Source organism: Capricornis sumatraensis, chromosome 13, assembly GCF_032405125.1.
Source record: "Capricornis sumatraensis isolate serow.1 chromosome 13, serow.2, whole genome shotgun sequence".
Taxonomy (NCBI): Eukaryota; Metazoa; Chordata; class Mammalia; order Artiodactyla; family Bovidae; genus Capricornis; species Capricornis sumatraensis.
Window position 1 is genome coordinate 35,129,692 of NC_091081.1, and position 11,511 is coordinate 35,141,202.

The window sequence follows — 11,511 nt, forward strand, 5'->3', positions numbered from 1 at the left end:
TTTCTTTAGAGAAGATTTTGATGCAAATATATTTTTTAAAAGTTTCCATATTACCAATAAATTATTTGATTATAAGTCCTGTACAGAGGAGCCTGAGGGCTACAGTTCATGGGGTTGCAAACAGTCAGACATGACTGAAGTAACAACACTCACACATGCATGAAATCTTCTACTTTTAGACTATTTTATTCTTGAAGGAAAATATCATTAATTAATAAATATGCATAATAGAATGAATAAATAGCATAAATCTAGATAGAAGCCAAACATTAGAGAATAGTGGTTGATATAAAGCCAAGTTCACAGAATTTGGAGGGGGATGGAAAGCCTGGGGTGAGATACAGTATGAAACCGTACTTTACAATATAGAGATATTCTGGCTTAGAAAGCAGAGCAAAATAATAATGAAAATATTTAAGAGTTATTAAAATGAATAGTGTTTATAGAATGAGCTGAGTCAAGACACTAAGAAAGTTTCATTTTATAACAAATACCTGACAAATATTTTTAGCTGTATATTTCAACAGCATTCATTTCCAGTTCCAGAAAGAAGAGGGGAATAAATAAGCAGATGTGAAACTGTAATATACCTCAGAGACAAGTATTTTCTTTTGGAAGTCTGAAATAAAGTTTTACTATTACCAGCAATAAAATGAAAATGCACTGATCAGTAGAAAATAATATTCAAAATAATATATTTGTAATGATCAATCTTTTTTATTTAAATGTTTATATTATTATTGCTTCTGAATTATAGTGTTTGGACATGAACCATTTCATGCTTTATGTACAGAACATCTACTAAAAGTGCAATAAAAATACTTCCCCATCATTGTAAATTATACATATAAAATCTGGTTTCTTGAAAGGTTTCAAGGGAGTGCATGTCTTTTAAAAACGAAAATTGGACCATTTTATTCCCTTGCTCAAAATCTTATATGTAATAAAGGACCATTAGTGTGTCAATAAAAACAACAGGTTTCCTGGCATAGACATACATGTGTCTCCCACATAACTTCAGAAATACGTTATTGAAAAGTAGTAATTTTGCTACCAAATGGCATCAGATGGTCTATTTTGCAGTTTTGTTAATGGGACATTTATTATGAATTTCACATTAGGCTAAAATCCCCAATTAATTTCCTAAAATATAATTGAAAACAGTAAAGCACCTGGTAGCAGCTTTGACGTAAAATACTTAAAGCATTTTTTCCTGATCATTGATTCATATGAATTGTTAATAAATGTTTGGCTGGCAAGCTTTAACACATTCAGTTTGCACACAGTACCATAAACATCATGCCATGTTATAGCATGGGAAATAACAAAGGACTACATAAATATGTTACAAAACAGAAAGTTCAATATTTAAAAGCAATGCAAGTTACTATTTTTGACCAAGTAATTTGAAGGATGAAGCTGCAGTAACTTGAAAGAAGAGAGGAGTAGCATAGAAGTAGTTTTTGTTTGCCATGAGTATGGAAGGTGATGCTACAGAGGAGTGTACTCTGGGGATAAATTTCAAGCACAGTTCCAGATTCAGAGGAACTAACAGATATCTTTTGTCTCAGTGCTGCTAGAAGAAAGGCTATGAAAATCTTCAGAAAAGGTGATGTTCCATCTAGTCTAAAAAAAAAAAAAAATTCAAAATAATCCTTTGTACACTTGTATTTTGGAGAAGGCAATGGCCCCCGACTCCAGTACTCTTGCCTGGAAAATCCCATGGACGGAGGAGCCTGGTAGGCTGCAGTCCATGGGGTCGCTAGGAGTCGGACACGACTGAGCGACTTCACTTTCACTTTTCACTTTCATGCGTTGGAGAAGGAAATGGCAACCCACTCCAGTGTTCTTGCTTGGAGAATTCCAGGGACGGGGGAACCTGGTGGGCTACTGTCTCTGGGGTCGCACAGAGTCGGACACAACTGATGCGATTTAGCAGCAGCAGCAGCAACACTTGTATTTATGCTTGTAAATTTTTTACTTGATGAAAGATATATGCCTTTTAAACAAAAGTCATCTTAACATATCACTTTCATACTCCTGGTTGTTTATTATGTGTGTGGACTTGATGAGATGAGGAGTGCCCAGCTATTTGGTTGGGCATTATATCTGGGTGTGTCTGTGAGGATGTTTCCATATGAGATTAGCATTTAAATTGGCATACAAAGTAAATCATAGTTCCCTGAGGATCTGAGTAGAACAAAAAAGCAGAAGGAGAGAGCATTTACTTTCTGCCTGACTTATTTCTCTGGACATATATCTTCTTTCTTCTGCCCTCAAACTAGGACTTACACCTTAGATTCTCCTGGTTCTCAGGCCTTTGAAGTTGGATTGGAATTACATCACCAGCTTTTCTGAGTCTTCAGCTTACAGAGGACAAGCTGGGCTTCTGAGCTACCATGATTGCATGAGTCAACTATCTTTTTATATATAAAAAGATAATAATTATCTTTATATATATGTGTGTGTGTGTGTGTGTATAGTATATATACATGTGTGTGTACCCAGTTACTTCAGTTGTGTCCAACTCGGTGCAATCCTGTGGACTATAACCCCCTACCACCCCAAGGCTCCTCTGTCCATGGGGATTCTCCAGGCAAGAATATTGGAGTGGGTTGCCATGCCTTCCTCCAGGAGATCATCGCAACCCAAGTATTGAACCAGTGTCTCTTATGTTTCCTGCATTGGCAGGTGGTTTACCACTAGTACCACCTGGGAAGCCCCATATGCATATACATATATCTATCCAATGCACACACAGAAACACATAAGCATACATGTACTTCATTTTATTGTGTTTCACAGATACTGTGATTTGTACAAGTTGAAGGTGTATGGCAACTCTGCATCTGCACTATTTTCCTAAGAGCATTTGCTCACTTAATGTCTCTGTGTCATGTATGTTAATTTTCAAAACATTTCAAACTTTATTATGATTGTATTTGTTATGGTGATCTGTGATCAACAGTCTCTGTTGTTACTGTGGAAATTGTTGTTACTATTGTAATGAGCAACTTGGACAGTGCCCATGTGAAACAACAAGCTTCATTGATAAATGTATGTGTTCTGATCACTCCACCCACCAGCTGTTTCCGATGTTCTTCCTCTCCTCAAGTCTCCCTATTGCCTGAGCTACAATAATATTGAAATTAGGCCAATGGATAATCTTAAAGTGGCCTCTAAGTGGTCCGGTTACAAGAAGAGTTGCACATCTCTTGCTTTAACTCAAAACCTAAAAATGATTGCACTTACAGAAGAAGAAATGTGTAAATCAGAGATTGACTGAAAGCTAGACCTTTTGTACCAAAAAACCAAATTGTTAATGGGAAGGAAAAGTTATTGAAGAAAATTAAATTGCCATACCAGTGAACACACAGATGATAAGAACATGAAGCAGTCTTATTGAGGATACAGAGAAAGTTTGAGTGGTCTGAATAGAAGATCAAACAAACCACGACATTCCGTTAAGCCAGAGCCTAATCCAGAGTAAGGTCCTAACTGTCTTCAATTCCAGGAAGGCTGAAAGAGGTAAGGAATCTGCAGGGGAAAAAAAAAAAAAAAATTGAAACCAACAGAGATTGATTCTTGAGATTTGAGGAAAGAAAGCATCTCTACAACATGGAAGCGCAAGGTGAAGAAGCTAATGTAGAAGCTGCAGCAAGTACTCAGGATATTTAGTTAAAATAATGAATGAATGTAGTAACACTAAACAGATTCTCAGAGTGTATCAGTTCAGTTCAGTCACTCAGTCATGTCTGACTCCTTGCGACCCCATGGATTGTAGCACGCCAGGCTTCCCTGTCCATCACCAACTCCTGGAGATTATTTAAACTCATGTCCATTGAGTCAGTGATGCCATCCAACCATCTCATCCTCTGAGGTCACCTTCTCCTCCCACTTTCAATTTTTCCCATGAGTTAGTTCTTCACAACAGATGGCCAAAGTATTGGTGTTTCAGCTTAAACATCAGTCCTTCCAATGAATATTCAGGATTGTTTTCCTTTAGGATGGACTGGTTGGATCTCCTTGCTGTCCAAAGGACTCTCAAGAGTATTCTCCAACACCACAGTTCAAAAGCATCAGTTCTTCGGCACTCAGCTTTCTTTATAGTCCAACACTCACATCCACACATGACTACTGGAAAACCATAGCTTGGAGTAGACAGAGCTTTTTTGCAAAGTAATGTCTCTGCTTATTAATATGATGTCTAGGTTGGTCATAGCTTTTCTTCGAAGGAGCAAGCATCTTTTAATTTCATGGCTGCAGTCATCACCTACAGTGATTTTGGAGTCCCCAAAAATAAAGTCTGTCACTATTTCCAGTTTCCCCATCTATTTGCCATGGGACCATAGGCCATGATCTTAGTTTTCTGCATGTTGAGCTTTAAGCCAACAATTTCAGTCTCCTCTTTCACTTTCATCAAGAGGCTCTTCAGTTCCTCTTTGCTTTCTACCATAAGGTTGGTGTCGTCTGCATATCTGAGGTTATTGATATTTCTCCCAGAAATCTTGATTCCAGCTTGTGCTTCTTCCAGACCAGCATTTCTTATGGTGTACTCCACATATAAGTCAAATAAGCAGTATGACAATATACAGCCTTGACATACTCCTTTCCTGATTTGGAAACAGTCTATTGTTCCATGTCCAATTCTAACTGTTGCTCCTTGACCTGCATACAGATTTCTCAGGAGGCAGGTCAGGTGATCTGGTATTCCCATCTCTTTCAGAATGTTGCATGGTTTGTTGTGATCCACATAGTCAAAGGCTTTGACATAGTCTATAAAGCAGAAATAGATGTTTTTCTGGAACTTTCTTTGTTTTTTGATAATCCAACAGATGTTGGCAGCTTGATCTCTGATTCCCCTGCCTTTTTTAAATCCAGCTTGAACATCTGGAACTTCATGGTTCACATACCGTTGAAGCCTGGCTTGGAGAATTTTGAGCATTACTTTGCTAGCGTGTGAGATGAGTGCAATTGTGTGGTAGTTTGAGCATTCTTTGGCATTGCCTTTCCTTGGGATTGAAATGAAAACTGACCTTTTCCTGTCCTGTGGCCACTGCTGAGTTTTCCTAATTGGCTGGCATATTGAGTGTAGCACTTTCATAGATCATCTTTTAGGATTTGAAATAGCTCAACTGGAATTCCATCACCTCCACTAGTTTTGTTCATAGTGATGCTTCTTAAGGCCCACTTGACTTCACATTCCAGGACATCTGGCTCTAGGTGAGTGATCACACCATCGTGATTATCTGGGTCATGAGAATCTTTTTTGTATAATTCCTCTGTGTATTCTTGCCACCTCTCCTTAATATCTTCTGCTTCTGTTAGGTTCATACTGTTTCTGTCCTTTTTCATGTCCATCTCTGTATGAAATCTTTCCTTGGTATGTCTAATTTTCTTGAAGTGATCTCTAGACTTCCCCATTCTATTGTTTTCTTCTATTTTCACTGAGGAAGGATTTCTTATCTCATCTTGCTATTCTTTGGAACTCTGCATTCAAATAGGTATTTCTTTCCTTTTCTTCTTTGCCTTTCACTTCTCTTCTTTTCACAGCTATTTGTAAGGTCTCCTCAGACAACCATTTTGCATTTCATTTTCTTAGAGATGGTCTTGATCATTGCCTCCTGTACGGTGTCACAAACGTCCATCCATAAGTCTTCAGGCACTCTGTCTATCAGATCTAATCCCTTGAATTTGTCACTTCCACTGTATAATTGTAAGGGATTTGATTTAGGTCATACCTGAATGGTCTAGTACTTTTAACTATTTTCTCAATTTAAGTCTGAATTTGGCAATAAGGAGTTCATGATCTGAGCCACAGTCAGCTCTCAGTCTTCCTTTTGCTGACTGTATAGAACTTCTCCATCTTTGACTGCAAAGAATACAATCAATCTGATTTCAGTATTGACCATCTGGTGAGGTCCATGTATAGAGTCTTCTCTTGTGTTGTTGGAAGAGGATATCTGCTATGACCAGTGCATTCTCTTGGAGAAACTCTTAGCCTTTGCCCTGCTTCATTATGTACTCCAAGGCCGAATTTGACTGTTACTCCAGGTATTTTTGATTTCCTACTTTTGCATTCAGAGTGTATGATACAGCCTACTATTTGAAGAAGACACTTGTAGAAGTTTCATAGCTTAAGGGGAGAAGTCAACACTTCAAAAATTAAAAGGTCAGGCTGACTCTTTTGTTAGGGGCTAATGCAGCTGGCAATTCTAAGTTTAATGCTATTTTATTATTGTGAAAATCTTAGGGCCCTCAAGAATTATGTTGAATTTTCTTTTTTTGTGTTCTATAAATGAAACAACAAAGCCTGGATGACAGACCATCTGTTTACAACATGATTTACTGAATTTTTAAGCCCATTTCTGAGATTTGCCACTCAAGAAAAAAAAAAAATATTATTTTCAAAATATTACTGCCTATTAGCAATACATCTGGTCACCCAAGAACTCTGGTGGAGATGTATAAAAGATTAATTTATTTGTGCCTACTAACACAATATTCATTCTTCAGCCCAGGGATCAAGAAGTAATGTCAAGTCTTATTATCTAAGAAATACATTTCATAAGACTGTAGCCATATAGATAGCGAGTGAGTCCTCTGATGGATCAAGTGAATTGAAAAACCTTCTGGAAAGGACTCACCATTGTAGATGCCATGAAGAACATCTGTGATTCATTGGAAGATATTCAAGTAAGATTAACAGGAATCCAGAAGAAGTTGATTCCAGCCCTTATGGATGACTTAGAAGGGTCGAGGACTTTAGTGGAGGAAGTAACTGCAGATATGATGGAAATAGCAAAAAAACTAGAATTAGCAAAAGAACCTGAAGATGTAACTGAATTGCTGCCATCTCATGATAAAACGTTAATGGATGAGGAGTTGCTTCATATGGAGGAGCCAAGAAAGTGGATTCCTGAGATGGAATCCTGATGAAGATGTTGTAAAATTTGTTGAAAGGACAACAAAGGATTAAGAGTGTTACAAATACTAGGTCAATAAAGCAGTGGCAGAGTCTGAAAGGACAGACTCCACTTTTGAAAGATGTTCTGTCAAGGGTAAAGTGCTATTAAGCTGCATGGCATACCACAGAGATACCATTCCAGGAAGGAAGAGTCAATCAATGCAGCAAACTTAATTTGTATTATATTTTAAAAAATTTCTATAGCTACCCCAGTGTTTAGTAGCCACCATACTGATCAATCTGGGCTTCCCCTAATAGCTCAGTCAGTAAAGAATCTGTCTGCAATGCAGGAGACCTGGGTTCAATCCCTGGGTAAGGAAGGAGACTGGGTTCAGTCCAAGGGGTGGGAAGATCCCCTGGAGAAGGGAATGGCAACCCACTCCAGTATTCTCCCCTAGAGAATTCCACAGACAGTGGAGCCTGGTGAGCTACAGTCCATGGGATCGTAGAGAGCTGGACACGACTGAGCAACTGATGCTTTGACTTTTCATGATGTAATCATAACTTTTATATATGCTTTGAAGCCTGTGATATCTGTGTGATTGGTTTAATGAGGTGCTCTAGAACTGAACCTGTGACAGATATCTAGAGGTATGTCTGTACAGATCCATACATATTGCTTCTACTTCTCTGGAGAACCTTGACTAATACATATTTTGATACTGGAAGTGAGTATCACTGAGTCTGTGTAGCCCACAACTCTGTGGTGGCTGTCTTATCACCATATAAATTCAAGAAGCATGTTTATTGTATAGAACATGCTAGTAGCCTTTTGGAATAACAACATCCACCTTCTAGTGTGAATATTGAGAATTATCTTTGTCAGCATTTTATTTAAAATGTGTTAGATAAGGAAAAACACACAAAATCATTCCTATAACAATAGTCAGAATCAGTTTATTTTTATTATTACTTTTTTAGAGGTTAATATCTTCTATAAAATGTGAATATTAAAATATAAGAATCTTTCTACCAACAAAACTTAGCTGTGGGCCACTATTTGAGGCCTTTTACTGATTATTGTTCTTAATTTAAATGTGTACATTATTATTATCTTGTCCCTTTAAGCTTATCTTACTCAAAGCAAGCCTGCAAGTAAACCTTTAATATTTTTAATATCAATATAGCTATTAATAAATCACACAACCATAGGGCACACTTAATAATTCTATTATAACTGTTTTATTATAAAATCTAGATTTATTTTTAAAAATTAAGTAAAAACCATAGTATTTTAGAGATTTGTCATTTTAGTGGCATAGAATTATTCGTTTATGTAGAGAACACACTGATTTTATAAAGTTTTCAAATTACTTGGATTTATCATTTCCTTATAAATTAATACTCCAAATATTTGTATGTACATTTGTGTGGAGTCTACTTTAAAATATAAAAGGGGTGCTTTTTGATGATTATACCAAATACAAATATTAACTTATAAACAAGGTGATTCCAAAGTTGTTTAAAGTAGTCATAGTTTCTTCATGGGGAGACATGCCTGCAGTTTTGTTTATTTTGTCAGTTTGGTAGTGAAAACCTTGTAAGATCTACAGAAAAAATGGTAGTTTTTGTTCTGACCATTTTCAGAAGTATTATCCTTTTTGAAAATCACCTTTGTTTCAGTGAAAGATCCAAACTCTAGCATTCATGGCATGCAGATTGTCAGTGTTTTTATCTTTCTTAACTTTCCAGCCTTGTGGAGTTAAGTTTCAATCTCTCCTAGATGTGCTATGTTTTCTCTACTACAGATTCTATGCCTATCCTTCCTTGACTGTCATCTCCTCCCCTAGGCTTCTTGCTAACATGTGCTGGTGTTTCAAGATTTAGCTGATATCAATAAATCTGAAAAGACTTTTCCAGAAACTTCCTCCAAATCTAAATGCAAACTTGTCTACACTGGCAAAACATCTTCCTTAAATGAGAATCACACAATGGCAAAATTTCTTTACCCTTCACCTTTCCACCCAAGATCATGAGTTCATTGACATTCGGAATATTGTATTCATTTTTTATGTTTCAAGAGACTGATTTAGTGCTAAATGCTTAGGATTCCATACATGTTTATTTAGAAAGATCCAGATTAATAAAACAATTTGGCATAAAAATAGTAAATTCTGAGTTACTGTGTACTCGAAAAAAATAATCGAGATGAGTTATCTTTCATAATAGTTCACAGATAAGTATATATGTACATAGCTAGATTGGGTAGATAATATCTCAAGCATAAAGAAAAGGTCTAGTAATAAAAGTGACCTTCAAAGAAATTATTAAAGAAAATTATTAAAATAAGAATCATTAATTTGTAAAAGTGATAATATATATATAAAAAATGTTTCTATTTTTATGCCACATCAAAATAAGATCTCTACTTAGTTTAGAGTTGGTTATTAGAGTTTTTTGAATTAGAACCTTAGAATTTAAGGAATAGCCTATATATTGTCACCCTGCTTATTTAACTTATATGCAGAGCACATCATGAGAAACGCTGGACTGGAAGAAACACAAACTGGAATCAAGATTGCCTGGAGAAATATCAATAACCTCAGATATGCAGATGACACCACCCTTATGGCAGAAAGTGAAGAGGAGCTAAAAAGCCTCTTGATGAAAGTGAAAGAGGAGAGCGAAAAAGTTGGCCTAAAGCTCAACATTCAGAAAATGAAGATCATAGCATCCGGTCCCATCACTTCATGGGAAATAGATGGGGAAACTGGAAACAGTGTCAGACTTTATTTTGGAGGGATCCAAAATCACTGCAGATGGTGACTGAAGCCATGAAATTAAAAGACTCTTACTCCTTGGAAGAAAAGTTATGACCAACCTAGATAGCATATTCAAAAGCAGAGACATTACTTTGCCGACTAAGGTCTGTCTAGTCAAGGCTATGGTTTTTCCAGTGGTCATGTATGGATGTGAGACTTGGACTATGAAGAAGGCTGAGTGCTGAAGAATTGATGCTTTTGAACTGTGGTGTTGGTGAAGACTCTTGAGAGTCCCTTGGACTGCAAGGAGATCCAACCAGTCCATTCTGAAGGAGATCAACCCTGGGATTTCTTAGGAAGGAATGATGCTAAAGCTGAAACTCCAGTACTTTGACCACCTCATGCGAAGAGTTGACTCATTGGAAAAAACTGTGATGCTGGGAGGGATTGGGGACAGGAGGAGGGGACGACCAGGGATGAGATGGCTGGATGGCATCATGGACTCCATGGATGTGAATCTGAGTGAACTCCGGGAGTCGGTGATGGACAAGGAGGGGAGGCCTGGCATGCTGTGATTCATAGGGTCGCAAAGAGTCAGACACGGCTGAGTGACTGAACTGAACTGAACTAAAGAGTTCTTAAGGAGAGTTGAAGAAATAAAATAAGAATCACTATTTTAGAAGTTTTAAGATGGAAATAATTGCACCAATGATGTAGCTGCTAATAACTTCACTAGTATGTCTAATTCAAAAATATATGATACAACAAAACTAGTTTATTAGTATATTTCTGATTTGCCTAAAGTCTCATAATTTCTGTTTGTGAAATGTAGTCTTCTATATTGTCTAGAGAAATATGATATTTTTTCATACTTGCATTTTCCACTAACTACCTCCACTATCCCATTACCCTTGTCATGCCACCAGCCTAACATTACCGGGGAAAATTGTGTCAAATGACTTCATGTCATCTATATTTTTATTACAATCTGTGACCTGGTCCCTGAATTTATGAGACTAAAACACATTTCATATAAGCATAAATCAAGAAATTGATATACAATATTGGAGTGCCAAAATATGAATGTCAAATGACAAATTATACTCATTATCAGTATAATAAATGTATATTTTCTTATGTTAACATATTTATGAAAAATAAAATTTTAAAAGATTGACTAGAGAATGTGAATAAAGAAATTTTGAGTGAATGCAATATTTAATAAAATATTTGGAAATACAGTGCAGACAACTTAATGAATGTGTATTTCTTTTTTGTTTTAATTTTTTTTATTTTTTTTAAATTTTAAAATCTTTAATTCTTACATGTGTTCCCAAACATGAACCCCCCTCACCTCCCTCCCCATAACATCTCAGTGGGTCATCCCCATGCACCAACCCCAAGCAAGCTGTATCCTGCGTCAGACATGGACTGGCGATTCAATTCTTACATGATAGTATACATGATAGAATGCCATTCTCCAAAATCATCCCACCCTCTCCCTCTCCCTCTGAGTCCAAAAGTCCTTTATACACAGCTGTGTCTTTTTTCCTGTCTTGCATACAGGGTCGTCATTGCCATATTTCTAAATTCCATATGTGTATTTCTAACAGTGTGGTAGGACCACATTCTATTTTACAAATACACATGCCAAAGGAAGTGAAATTCAGAAATTCCATTTGCTGTATTTACAAGTTTCTCTGGAGGAAGTTTGGATAGTGACTCTCCCTGCTCTTATTTATAGCATCCAAAGCCCTTTTATGTTGATGAATTTACTCTTTTTTATATCTAAATGTTTAACTAGTTTAGATTTCAATATTTATTGAGTGGAAGCTAATTTTA

At 36.5% G+C, this 11,511-nt stretch overlaps 1 pseudogene; it reads left to right on the top strand.

The window, feature by feature from the left end:
- Window positions 1-3,157: 3,157 nt before the first annotated feature.
- On the top strand, window positions 3,158-6,979 carry LOC138089547 (tigger transposable element-derived protein 1-like; annotated as a pseudogene).
- Window positions 6,980-11,511: the final 4,532 nt, after the last annotated feature.